This window comes from Humulus lupulus, chromosome 2 (assembly GCF_963169125.1).
Source record: "Humulus lupulus chromosome 2, drHumLupu1.1, whole genome shotgun sequence".
NCBI classification, from domain to species: Eukaryota; Viridiplantae; Streptophyta; class Magnoliopsida; order Rosales; family Cannabaceae; genus Humulus; species Humulus lupulus.
In genome coordinates, this window is record NC_084794.1 from 109,893,360 (window position 1) to 109,908,011 (window position 14,652).

A 14,652-nucleotide genomic window follows, 5' to 3' on the forward strand; every position below is an offset into this window, starting at 1 on the left:
TGCTATTAGAATAGGAAGAAGAGATCTAAATTTGATTAGTAAAATTAATAGAATGAAAAGTTGATGAAATTAATTCCTAGGCTTTTTATGATTGATTTTTAATTCGTTAAATTTATTATTCTGTTTCCAGTTATTTAAATTAAGTTTATAGTTTAGACTTATTCATCTTAATTTTAATCAACAAATAGAATTTGAAAAGCAATTAATTATAATTGGTTAATAGTCTCTGTGGGACGATCTCTGTTCTTACAGACTTTAGTACTTGACACGACTACGTACACTTGCGTACAGAATTTACAGATCAAGTTTTTGGCGCCGTTGCTGGGGACTAATAATCAATATCAATTATAATTGTTTGTTAATCTACTTTGGTTTTCATTTAATGTTTTCTAAATTGGGTTGCTTTTAAATTTCTCAATTTCTTGTGACCTATTTTTATGCGATGTAAGGGTTCGAAAATACTAGTACCTATTGATCTTGAGATTGAAAAGACCTGCAAAAGAGAAGGAAAACATAAAAGACTCGAAAAGATGGCCCAGAACGTCAATAATGTTGCTAATAATCTGAATCAGGGTAATGCGAGGAACGCTGCAGGTGAGGCAGACTTACCTCTGAGGGACTATGTACTCCCTACTAATACAGGAGTACATTCTAGTATTCGCCCACCTACTTTGGAGGTGAACAATTTTGAGATCAAGCCCTCAATAATTCAAATGGTTCAAAATTGTGTTCAGTTTGGGGGGCTACCTAATGAGGATCCGAACCTCCATATTACCAACTTTTTGGAGTTATGTGATACTTTCAAAATGAACGAAGTTAGTAATGATGCAATTCATTTGAGGCTATTTCCATTTTCATTGAGAGACAGGGCTAAAAGTTGGTTGATTTTGCTACATGCCAATTCCATTCTGACATGGGAAGATCTTGCTAAAAAATTTCTCGCTAAGTATTTCCCTCCTGCTAAATCGGCACAGATTAGAGGTGAAATAAATAATTTTTGTCAATTTGAGGGGGAATCATTATATGACGCTTGGGAGAGGTTTAAAGAGCTGCTGTGAAAATGTCCACATCATGGTATAGTGAATTGGATGTTGGTGCACACTTTCTACAATGGACTGAGGGGAAACACAAGAAGTATCATAGATGCAGCCGCATGTGGAGCATTTATGAGCAAAAGCGTTAATGAAGCTTACGAGCTTTTAGTGGAGATGGCCATGAATAATTATAATTGGCCATCTGAGCGAGAAAAAAAGAAGGTGGCAGGAGTTCTAGAAGTCGATCCTATTGCTATGATCACTACTCAAATTGCTTCGCTAACGAAACAAATACAACAACAAAACAACACTTCAACTTAAGTGATGCAACTACAACTCGCTCCAATCAGTTGTGACACATGTGGAGGCCCTCATCCCTTTTAGCAATGTCCAGTGATGATTTCTTATTCGGTTGATGATATTCCACTTGAACAGGTTCAAGCCATAGGCAATTTCCCAAGGCAACATAATAATAACCCATACCCTAACAACTATACTCCAGCATACAAGAACCATCCTAATTTGTCATGGAGTAATAATCAAGGGCACCAACCACAGTACCATCCAAACCCACCTCAATATCCTCCACATAGACCATCTTATGGGCTAAACCCAAGGCCCTTTTATGATACTCAAAGGCCACAAATGCCGCCACATCAACAACCACCACCTCACATGACTAAACCAGAGGTATCTGCTGATTCATTGAGCCAATTTATGACAGAAACCAGATCCTCCATTCGGAGCTTAGAAACACAAGTTTGCCAACTTGCATAGTTAATGGCGGATCGTAATAAAGGGGCTTTACCTAGCTTAACTGTGGTGAATCCAAACGAGCAATGTCAAGCTGTCACTTTGAGGAGTGGGATTAACAGTAGTCAAAAATAAGAATAATGAGTTAATTCCAACTCGTACAGTGACGGGGTGGTGAATTCGTATTGAGTACAAAAAGCAAAATAAAGAAACAAGGAAGTATCACTTCCCACTGCCTTTCATTGATCAAATGCGTGATAGACTGTCGGGCCATCACTTCTATTATTTTTTAGATGGGTATTCTGGTTATCACCAAATACCTATTGCTCCCGAAGATCAAGAGAAAACAACTTTTGCTTGTCCTTATGGCACGTTTGCTTTTCGTAGAATGCCATTTGGTTTATGCAATGTTCCTGCTACTTTTCAGAGATGCATGATGTCATTATTGTCTGATATGGTGGAGAAGAGCATTGAAATATTTATGGATGATTTGTCGGTCTTTGGCCCATCATTTGATATGTGTCTACATAATTTGGAGAATGTGTCAAAGAGATGTGAAGAATCTAATTTGGTCCTGAATTGGGAAAAATGTCACTTTATGGTGAGAGAAGGAATTGTTTTGGGCCATAAGATTTAGAGCAAAGGCATAGAAGTAGATCGTGCGAAGGTTTCAATTATTGAGAACTTGCCTCCTCCAATTTCAGTTAAGGGTGTTCAGAGTTTTCTTGGTCACGCTGGATATTATAGGAGATTTAGTAAAGATTTCTCTAAGATTTCTAAACCTCTTTCTGCACTATTAATGAATGGAGTACAGTTTAATTTTGATGCTGATTGTCAAAGAGCCTTCAATACTTTGAAAGAGAAATTGATCACTGCACCGATTGTGGTACCACCAAATTGGGAATTTCCCTTTGAATTGATGTGTGATGCGAGTGATTATGCAGTTGGAGCAGTTCTGAGGCAGTGAGTTGACAAGGTTTTTCGAACAATTTATTATGCTAGTAGGACCTTGAATGATGCTCAATTAAACTATGCATCTACTGAGAAGGAACTGCTTGCAATTTTGTTTGCGTTTGATAAGTTCAGACCATACTTAATTGGTAATAAGGTTATAGTCTACACATACCATTCTACTATTAAGTACCTTATGACCAAGAAGGATGCCAAACCTCACTTGATTCGATGGGTCCTATTATTGCAACAGTTTGATATGGATATTCGTGACAAAAAAGGGACAGAAAATTTAGTTGCAGACCATCTATCTAGATTGGAATTAGAAGAAGATCCTAATAAAGAAAATGTACAAATTGATGACAACTTTCCAGATGAATAGTTATATTTGATTGATGGAGAAGAAAAGCTACCGTGGTTTGCGGATTATGTTAATTATTTGGTAGCGAAGGTTGTGCCTCCTAACATGTCAAGGCAGCAACTTAAAAAGCTATATTCGGAAGTTAAGCATTATTATTGGGATGAGCCTATTCTTTTTCGTCATTGTGCTGACCAAGTGATTAGAAGATGTGTCCTAGAAGAAGAAATGATTTCCATTCTTACTCATTGTCATACTTTGCATTATGGCGGTCATTTCGAAGGAACAAGAATAGCAGCAAAAGTCCTGCAATGTGGGTTTTATTGGCCTACATTATTTAAAGATACTAATGTCGTTATCAGGAGTTATGATCGTTGTCAAAGAACCGGTAATATATCAAGAAGATATCAAATGCCAATGATTGGTATTTTGGCAGTTGAGTTCTTTGATGTGAGGGGAATGGACTTTATGGGACCTTTTCCATCATCTTATATTAATAAGCACATTATGCTTGCGGTGGATTATGTTTCTAAATGGGTAGAGGCTGTAGCAACTCCTATTTGTGATGGTAAAAAGGTACTATTCCTTCACAAAATTATTTTTACCCGGTTCGGTACTCCAAGAGAAATTATTAGTGATAGAAGGAGTCATTTTTGCAACAAGTCCTTTACTGCTCTCTGTGCTCGTTACAGATTTCATCATCAAAAGGCGTTTTTCTACCATCCACTTGCAAATGGTCAAGCTGAAGTGTCAAATCGGGAGATTAAAAGCATCTTGAAAAAGGCTGTAAATACATCAAGGAAGGATTGGTCAAAAAAGCTTGATGATTCACTTTGGGCTTATCGCACAGCATTCGAAAATCCAATCGATATGTCACCATATGGATTGGTGTTTGGTAAGGTGTGTCATTTACCGGTGGAACTTGAGCATAGAGCTTACTGGGTTGTGAAAAAGTTAAACATTGATCTCTTTATGGCAGGACAAAATAGGCTTATGGAGTTGAATGAGCTCGATGAATTCTGAAATGAAGCTTATAAGAATGCGAGGATTTTTAAAGATAAGTCAAAGGACTTTCATGATAAGCGGATACTTAGGAAGGATTTTCAACCGGGAGACAAAGTACTGCTATTCAATTCTAGACTTAAGCTTTTCCCTGGTAAATTGAAGTCGAGATGGTCAGGACCATACACAGTAGTTGCTTCATTTCCATATGGAGCAATGAAAATTCATAGTGAGAAAACGGGACACTTTAAGGTGAATGGTCAGAGATTGAAGCATTATTTGGAAGGCCTGGTGGAAAAATGCAAGTCTGTGGTGATTATGGAACCACTCTGAATTGAATAAAAACAAGAGTCCGAGTAAAAGACGTTAAAGACAGTGCTCTTAGGAGGCATTCCTATATTTATTTTTATTTTGTTTGGAACAATGTTTTAGGGAATTTATGTTTTAGTTATTTTTAGTTTTAATTAGGAAAAATTTTGACGTAATTTATAAACCATGAAAAACGCAATGATTTTACAAGAAAACGCTTAAAAAAATTTATTTTCGAAGTTGTAGTACTACAGCACTAGCCAAGTCGCGCTACGACGCTACTTCCAGAGCCCACATGTTTTCTAAATAGAAAAGCAGTGCTACAACGCTATGAATGTGGCGCTACAACGCTCTTTCCAGAACTGAAATTGGCCATATTGCCTAGGTGGCGCTACAACGCTATATAAACAGCGCTACAACACTCTAAAGGCTCAGATTTTTTTACAAAAAAAAGGCTGGGTTTTGAATTTTTTCCCCAAACCCTCATTTCTTCTTCCCCCATTCTGTTTTCTTTCTATTCCAATACCCCAAAACCACCATCTATCCTCCATTAAAGACTCCTTCAAGAAATCCCACCATATTTTCCATCTTTCTTCATTTTTTTTCTTTTCTCAGCCATTTTTCCCATTGATCCAATTCTTTCCACCAAAACCAATTTCAAAATCAAATTTTATGAACCCTAAAAATCAAAGTTTCAAATTTCTTGAAGAAAGTTCAAATTTTCAAGGGGTTTTGGTCATTCAAGCACGCGGAAGGCCATTTCAAAGGCTATAAGTGTTTTCACTCATTTTAATTTCAAGAATCTCCCACATTAGGGGTTCGGTTCAAATGTTGCTTGTCTTTGGGTAGAAATTTCTTTTTGCTGCTGTGATTTGTAGTATTCGGGTATTTTGTTCTGTGATATTGGATTTATAGGGTGATTTTGAGGAAGGAAAGTATATAATTTAAGGGGAGGTGCTGCCGAATTTTTTTTGGGTTTTGTGTTGTTGAGAGCACAAACACTATGGCTCCTAAAAGTAAGGATAGGAAGTCTAAGGATAAAGGTAAAGGCCAAGCTTCTGCATTTCAACAAAGGGAGGACACACCAAAGTAGAAGTTTGATGAAACAAGGTTTATAAATTTTTCAGCTCAAGAATGGTATGAGAAGTTTGTGAGAAAAACGTTGATTCCTGAAAGAGAAGTTGAATTTCAATCTGAACCATTTGATCATCAAATTTTTGAGTTGGTTAGAGCTAATCTAGCAGCTTAGAAGTGGGACAAATTTGTTACTAAATTGGCTCAGGCGAATATATCATTGGTTTATGAGTTCTATGATAATTCAAAGGCTAAATACAATGATAAAGTATTTGTTAGAGGCAAGCGAATGCCTTTCACAGCTGAATCAATTTATAAGGTGTTTAATGTGCCGCATATCAAAGAGCAAGAGGCGAAATATTCATGATTTTTGAAAGGATACGTAGATTATGCTGCTGTGGCTGAGAAGTTATGTTTTGAAGGTGCTCCATGGAATTTATCTGGTTCCTTACCCAAGAGTATTGCTTCATGTCAGTTGAATATTGAGGCCAGATTCTGGGCTTTCTTTGTATGTGCTCGATTTATGTCGGTGAGTCATGTGTCTGACATGACTAAGGAATGAGTACTTTTGATGTATGCGCTAATGACATGTATGACTGTCAACGTGGGCTCGTGGATTAAAGAGAACATTGAGTACATTGAAAAGGCATACCACTGGAGGTTTGGGCCATGGGTCTGTAATCACTATGTTATGCTACAAAGCTGGAGTGCTCGAGTTTGTCACCTATATTTATCAGTCATTGCAGTAACCTTTGTTTATTACTTTCATGAAGGATTATCCCGCACCTTCCCTTTATGTGCCATAGACGAGGAAGAAAGGTAAACGCCGTGTTGAAGCTGAGGCGGAAGAAGATGCTGAACCGGTGTTGCTGGGGGGTAGTACTAACCCTAGAATGCAGAACGTCAATGATAAGTTGGATTATCTTGTCCAACAAAATCAATACATCGTTCAACAACATCATATGATGAATCAATACATGGGACAACGGTACGAGTACGAAGTCAACCATGCGGCTCGCTTAAATAACTTAGTGAGTCGATGGTCTTTAAATGAGGCAGATCAGAATTATTTTGCTCCACCACCACCATATCCACTGTATTCTCCGTTTTTCTCTCCACCTCCGCCTCAGCCATTTGCTGGATTTCAAGAACCATAACTTCTGCCGTCTCAACCTTTTGAGGGACCTTCGTCCCAGCCTCCACAACCGCCATATTGACGTGGCTATTCAGGTAAGTCTCTTTTCTCATTCTTTATGCACTTTAACATTGGGAACAATGTTAGGTTTTAAGTTTGTGGGAGACATTTATTTTTAGTGTTATTTGATGCGTTTTTCAGTTTGTCTTTTTTTAGTTAGTTGTATTGAGTCATATTTTAGAGTGTAAATAAAGTTGATAATAATTGCCATTTTAATATGATTGACTGTTTTCTAGTATAATCCAAAGGAAAAGTTGATGTGCTTCTGAAACAATCTGTGTGGTTGGTTAGATTACTTTGTTTTTTCACTGTGATCTGTTGACATTAGAGATCTATTGCTCATGATGTGCAAATGTTATAATTGTGTTATGTTATGTATGTGAAATTTGGATTGTGGATTGAAAAAGATTGAAAAAATTCTAGAACCTGTTTGCTTACTATTTGAGATGAAATTTTAAACAATGCACATTTAGGAAAAGGATATAGGAAATTTTGTTTTTTTGGACTAGATGTGCCTTTCAAGCTATCCCTATTAAATTGTATCCTTAGTTAACCCTTTTGAGCTTTATAACTGTTTTCTTGTTAACACATTCTTTTGAGCCTAGCTGTGAATTGGATTACCACTTTTTGACCCATACCATGAGCATGAAAACTATTATGTGAGGGGAGTGAATGTGTAATGAGATGTTATGTATCATGTGTTATTCAGAAAATTCCTTGTGATTGAGAAAAGTTGAAGAAAGAAAAGAAAAAGAAAGTGCAAAATGATTACACTCCCGAATAGTTATCTCTTGAAAAATTAAAGTTTGGGAGAATGTATTATGAGAAAGAAAAATAAGAATAAGATGGTTTTGCATAGTTTTCTCAATCATTGAAATGAAAGAAAGAAAAAAATTCTCAATCATTGCATAGAAAAAGGGGTAACAAGGGATGAGTGGTTTGAAATTTGCTGGGAAATTTGTTTAGTTGGAATGCTTGTGGTATGATTAAGCCTAAAAATGTTTTTTTATATACCCGTACCTAAGCCTTTTATTATAACCTTTGTATAGTCCTATTGATTCTTATTTGTGCATTTGTTTATATTAATGGAGAATAGTAAGTAGTGCAGGCATATGGAAATAACTTGGTTATGTGGTTAGTTGGTGAGAATTTGATGTGCATAAAGTGGTTTGATTATTTTATTTGTGAGTTATGAGTAAATGAGCTTTGGTGTTAATAGATTGCAGTGAAGGGGTGAAGTACTTTGACTGAAAACCTAGATTAATATTTTAAATAGCATGACTGTTTTTCTTGAGAATTATATGTCCATAGCAGTCTTGAGTGTTGGAATTGATTTGTTATGTCAACTTGGTTTGTTTATGTTTGTGTCTAGTCAAATTCTTTACTCGAGGGCGAGTTTTAGGCTCATTTACAGTCTAGTTTTTAGGAAGGTTTTCATTAGTTTAGGGCTATTTTATCGCAGAATTATGCTCCTTTGTTCATGTTTCAGGATTTTGATGCTAAGATGGTGAAAAGAGTGGAATGAAGTGAAAGTGGAAGAAAATGGAGTTATTTTGGAGAAAATCGAGTCATTCGAGAGCAATAGCTCTGAGTGTTGAATCTGTCAATAGCGCTACAGTGCTATCAAAGTGACGCTACAGCACTAGAAATGAGACATTTAAAGCTTTTGAATCAGTTAATAGCGCTCCAGCACTACAAAACAAACGCTACAGCGCTACCAGGATCTGAAGATTGGCGCTACAGCACTAGAAAAACAATTTCCGAGGCAATTTGGCACTGAAAATAGCGCTACAATACTATCAACATGATATTGAGATTTTTTGCCACTTTTTGAAGGGAAAAATGGTCTTTTCACTTGGGAGCATTGGAAAACTATTTAAGGGACATTATTATGCGAATTAAGCAAGTAGTTGTAGTTTAATAAACCCTAGATTTAGAAAAGGCTGTTGTAATTAGATTTCTTTTTCTGGTTATGACTTTCTAGATTTCTTCTTCATCTGAATTCTTTAGGTTATTTTCTATGAATAATTATATGAACTAAATCTTTTATATAGGGATTAATGTAGTCACTTGAATTTCAATTTAATTTTATTATGATGTTCTATTGATACTTCTTCTCTATTCTAATCTATATGATGTTTGTTTAATGCTAGTAAATAATTGATCACTATTTACTTGATTTAATGGTTTTGATTCAAAATTTGAAAGATGAGAATTGAATATGCTATCATTATATAGACATAGGTTGCATATTGGACGAAAGTACCTGTATGACTTGTGTAGTAATTACGTTTCCATGCTTAATGCCTTCTATATATTTAAGTTTATCACAGAGATGTAGAAAACCTGCATATAGGCTGAGATCTTATATCTTGAAAAGGAATAGGAATCGATTATGTTAACCTGCTATTAGAATAGGAAGAAGAGATCTAAAATTGATTAGTAAAATTAATAGAATGAAAAGTTGATGAAATTAATTCCTAGGCTTTTTATTATTGATTTTTAATTCGTTAAATTTATTATTCTGTTTCTAGTTATTTAAATAAAGTTTATAGTTTAAACTAATTCATCTTAATTTTAATCACCAAATAAAATTTGAAAAGCAATTAATTGTAATTGGTTAATAGTCTCTGTGGTACGATCTCTATTCTTACAAACTTTATTACTTGACACAACTACGTATACTTACAAGAATTTACAGATCACCCATTTGGTTTTGAGACCAGCACAGGGTTCGATACCCACTCTAGTTAGTAGGCCTCCCTTATAAAACTATTTTTCTTGAGCCGCTCGACCTCCTTTTTCAGGGATTGAGATTGGTCTTTGTCAAGCAGTCTGCTCTTTTCTTCCAACCATGTCCTTATGTGATCAGGCAAAGACGTCCTGGTTCTTCTTAAAAAATTCTACCAATCGTGCCTTAATTTCCACCTTTAGTTCCTTCCCGACTTTGATTACTTTAGTCGGGACCTCCTCATCTAGTAGGACTTCATCAAGATCTTTGACCGGTACTACCCCCATGACATCATCCCCAAAGCGAGGATCGATGCCATTTCCCTCGCTTTGGGAAACTTGTTACAATAACAAATCTTCATTAAAAGGAGCCCCCAGCTCCAGTAGAGAGTTTTCTTCAACGTCAACTTCCATGTTGACAACCTCATCGGTTCCTTCATTCCCTTCGAAACAGGTCACCACCATGTTGTTTACGGTCCTTTCTTTGCTTTGACCACTAACTTGTTATAGCATTCCCGTGCCTCCCTTTGGTTACCATGTACGCATCCTTGCCCTTCGCTTGTGGGGAACTTCAAAGACAGATGCTAGATAGACGCTGCTGTGTGTAATGCCATCAAGAGGGGTCTCCCGAGCACTACATTGTAAGCCGATCAACAATCTACCACCAGGAACTTTGTCATCACAATCTCGTTCCTAGGGGCATCCCCCATGGTGATCGGTAGTTTGATAGTTCCAGCTAGTGCTAGGAATTCTCATGTGAACCCATATATCACTTGGGAACATTGTGTCAGGTTCTTGACCGTGAGCTTCATCTTCTCGAGGGATGATTCGTAGATGATATCTTCTAAGCTTCCCATATCCACCAAGCATCTCATCACTCGGGCATTGGCGATTTGAATGGTAAGGACCAGAGGGTCATTGTGGGGGAACCTCATGTGCCTGGCGTCATCCTCTGTAAAAGTGAGAGTTTCACTTTCATACTTCAGATTTTTTGGAGACTGCTCCTCGACTGTCATGCACTGGGAAGATTCCCCTACCTCATGTCTTAGGGTCCTTTCGTATCGCTCACAAGCGTTGTTACTATTGCCTGCTATGTGGGCCCCCCTACATATGGTGTCCAATGTGGAGTCCACGGTCGTTGGCTCCAGTGGTGGACTCATTTTCCTTCATAACACTGGATTCTTGCTTAGTGTTTCGGTCTTGACTCAGTACCTAGAGAGTTTTCTTGATCGGAGGAGAAACTCTATCTCACCCTTCAGTTGTTTGCACTCATTTGTGTCATGCCTATAATCATTATGGAACCGAAAAAGCTTGCTCTTGTACCTCTTTCCTCCTGAGCGCAAGGGTGGTGGCTTTCGATATGGTATCTCCTGGTATGTTGCCAAGTAAATCTCAGTCCTTGTTACAGTCAAGAAAGTATAGTTGGTGAACCTTGGCTGGTAGTGCTGGTGCTTAGGCTGTTTGTCGGTTGGTGTTGACTTAGTCTTCTTTTCTCTACTCTGCTCGGCCCCTGAGGTACTACTCTTCTTACCATTGCCCCTATTGCTGCCCTGAGGGTTTGCGTCGTTCTTGCTTGCCTTGATAGTAGTCAGATGGTTTATGCCTTTTTCTTCCTTCATGATAGCGTCATCTAGCTTCATGTATTTGTCTGCTCGGTCCAAGAACTCATGCAAGGTGTTGATGGGGTTCCCGTGGATGCTATCCCTCAAGGGACTATGATAAATGACTCCTACCGAGATGGAAACGAATCTCCTACCGTGGATGCTCGATTTGCTTCTCTCATGAATCTTTGGATGTAGTCCTTCAGGGGTTCATCCTTCCCTTGCTTGATGTTAGCTAGCTAATTGGCATAAACTAGTTGAATCCGTCCGACACTAAAGACCTTGCAAAATTCCTTCCTGAATTGCTCCTAGAAATTGATGGATCCAGGTTTGAATTTCCAATACCATTCCTGGGCCGAGTCAGAGAGAGTGGTAGGAAATACCCTCCACCTATAATCATGATCCACACTGAGTAACTCCATCTTATCCTGGAACTTTCCAATGTGTCACATTTGTTCCTCCTTCCTAGTGTATGTTGGTAGTTTAAGGGGCTTGTACTTCGGTGGTGGTTGAGCAGATTGGATCTTGGCATTGAAGAGACTCCCACTTCTATGAGCCAGCTCGATATTGGAAGGTTTCTTTGTCATGGCCTGAACGACCATTGTGAGTGCATCTATCTGAGCCTACACTTCTGGTGGGATTGCTGTTCCAGGTGGGGTAGACATCCCTTGGTTCCCTTGCCTATCGAACACGGTATTGATGTTGTTCATTGGTTTTTTCCCTTGCGAGACTGAGGGTGTAGGGGTGGTAGATCCACCTTGCCCTTGCCAGTGCAATCCTGCCCCCGAGTCTCTCCTCCTACATGACTCTGAGACTTTGAGCGACCATTTTTGTTCCTGTCATGCCTTTCAGATGTCTAATCTTCCTCTCTTGTGCCATTTTTTCTGTCCCCTCGAGATGGGGTCTTCGGGTTGGTAACACTCTTAATTTGAGAGGAAGTGTTATTCTTCTTAGTCATGGAGGAGGCAGTCTTGGACTGCACCTCTTCATCCTGTCTCTAGGAAATTGGCTCTGAGAGCATCCTTGAGTTTCGACTCCTCCCTTGGGACTCCCTGTTACTGCTGTCACACATCCTTACTGCTTTGGTCTGAGCCTCCCTCATCACTTGAGCAGCAATTTCAGTGTTAGTTCTGGCTAACTGGGTAGCCACTTCCAGGGCCACCACAACCTCCTAGTGCCTTTGGTCAGCTTTCTGCTCCCTCTGGACCATCCTCTGGAAATGCTTATCTATCTCTCGCTCTTACCATTCCATAGTCACCCTCTGGAGGGAAATTTCTGCATCAAAGGCCTCCTGCCTCACTAGAAATTGCACCATCTCCTCCTAATGAGCGTTATGTGGATTCTTTGCATTAGGTTGATCTTCAACCTCCACCTGAGATTCGTTAATGGGATCGACGGGATCCTGAGTGGTGGAATCCCTGGGAGTCATCTTCTTCGTTTGGCTGGGTTTTGGAGGAATCGTAAAATTGATGAAAGTGTGTTTCATGATTTCGTACTCTCAACGAGAGCACCAAAATGTTGTCCTGTGAAATTTCCAAAGGTCGTATGTACGATATACGACATCTTTTGAACGATATAAATGTAAATATATGACACAATACAAATATCTAAATAAAACAAAGAAAAATTTATAGTGGTTCAACCCTGTTCTGATGAAAAGTAATAACCTAATCTATTTAGTCTTTAGTATTAAATCACTCGATTGACAATTACAAAGATGAACTAAAGAGTTCACTCATCACAGATTTTCCTAGGAGTTAATCAAATGATCGATCCAAAAGCCTCTCTCCAAAAAATCCATCCCCCTTTAAATGAAGCCCTAGGTCCTTTATTTATAGTACCCAGGGGCTATTACATGACCAGCAAGATTGGGGATTGTGGTTTGGTACACGATCATTGGGAGTGGAGATACGTGTGCACCTCCCTGTGATTATGAGATCGTGGGTCTTCTCATCATTTCTCTGGATCATGGTTGACGATGCACGATTGAAACCTTCGGGAAAACGCAAAGTTTTGGTTGCTCTATGAGACTTAGGTGCTAGGCTCAATGACCCTTTAGGGCTTGGGTGCTAGGCCTATTGATTTCAGCTTGAACGAGCGTGAACTTTATCAAACGAAGTGTATTTGGGAGTTTAGGCCAACCACCCCTAGGGGGTTTAGGCCTAGTCGACTTCCATATAGGTCCTAGACCTATCCATCTTTGTTCATCGATCTTTTTCAATACATTGTGATGTCACGTGCCGCTTTCTCATTTGCCAATTCATCTCTGGAATTTTGAGGGATAACACTATGAATGTAATTAATTACAAAATATGTTTAATTATTAAAAGAGCATGTTTCTACAATTAATGCTATCTAAACAATTTCTCATTATATTCATCTAACTTTACTATTACACTTTTTAAATAAAGTTGGTTATCTTAAAGACCTATAAAATCTATTGCCCTTGTTTTGGTGTGAATTACCAAGTTTTAACTAATTTAATACGTAGCAGCTTACATACATTTGATTTCAACAAAGAAAATTCATATAAACAATTAGGACAATCTTAGATAATCATGTTTCTAAAATATGCACGATTAATCAAAATTGTGTGGGGTTTCATGAATGACATATAATTGACTAATGCATAATTATGTTATCTGTAACGACCCAAAATTACTAATAAGGCTTAAGGGCCTTGATTAGTGTGACGGGAGGGCATAATTGGAAGTTATGTGAATTAATGGTGTGTTATGCATGATTATGTGAAATGCATGTTTATGAGTAATGGGTAAGCATGCGGGCCATGTTTGGTTGTAAGGGCATAATTTTAATTTTGGCCCATTAGGCCATAAACGTGATTTTGTGACAAACTGTTAAGACCACATTATTATGTGGAAATATGTGTTTGCAGCTTTCGGCACGAGGCGATCCTAGGGAGAAAGTAGCGAGAAAATCACAACGGGACCCGGTACTTGACTTGGGGCAAGTCAAGAGGTATTTCGGGTTATGGAAATAAATAATTGGAGATATATTTGAGGTTAGGAAGCCTAAGTGGAAATATTAGGGTAATTTTACCGTTTTGCCCTCGGGGACGTTTCCGGTACCCCGAGCCTCAAGATAGACTTAAGTAACTAAGGTTAGACTAAGGAAAAAATAGAAAACAGTAGAAATTCAAGGAACTGACTCTTCTCTCCCTCTCTCCTTTTCTCTCAAAGAACTCAGTGAAACTAAAGGATTAGTGGCAGGGAATTAGAGTTTGAGTTAAGCAATTGGACGTTTAATTAAGTGGAAGCTAGGGAACTAACTAGAAACTAAGGTAAGCTAGGTGGTTAGAATTCTGTGATTTTGGTTGAATTCTAGGTGATTTGTGGGTTTTGAAATTGAAGATAGAATTAAAGCTAGGGACTTGGGAGTTAGCCCAGAAATAGCTTGGAGAATTTGTTCTGTAATGAAGGTAAGTTCGAAATTATGATTTAATGTTTGAATTCTGGTGTTTTCATGGCTGGTTTGAGTGTTCTTGAGTGTGTGGGTTCAAAAGATTGAAATGTTGTTTTGATGGGTTTCTAGACTAGAATTCTGTTAGGTTATGTTGTTGAAATCATGTTAGAATGTTGGGATAATTGAATTGTGTTATTAGGATGGTTTAGGGTTGATTTGGCT

The 14,652-nt window shown here is 38.1% G+C and overlaps 1 non-coding gene across 1 annotated transcript; it reads right to left on the reverse strand.

Annotated features, from left to right (window-relative positions):
• Positions 1–972: 972 nt before the first annotated feature.
• On the reverse strand, positions 973–1,078 carry LOC133820071 (small nucleolar RNA R71). The gene has a single exon (XR_009886505.1). It is a non-coding gene; the product is annotated as a small nucleolar RNA R71 (small nucleolar RNA).
• Between the last annotated feature and the right edge of the window lie 13,574 nt (positions 1,079–14,652).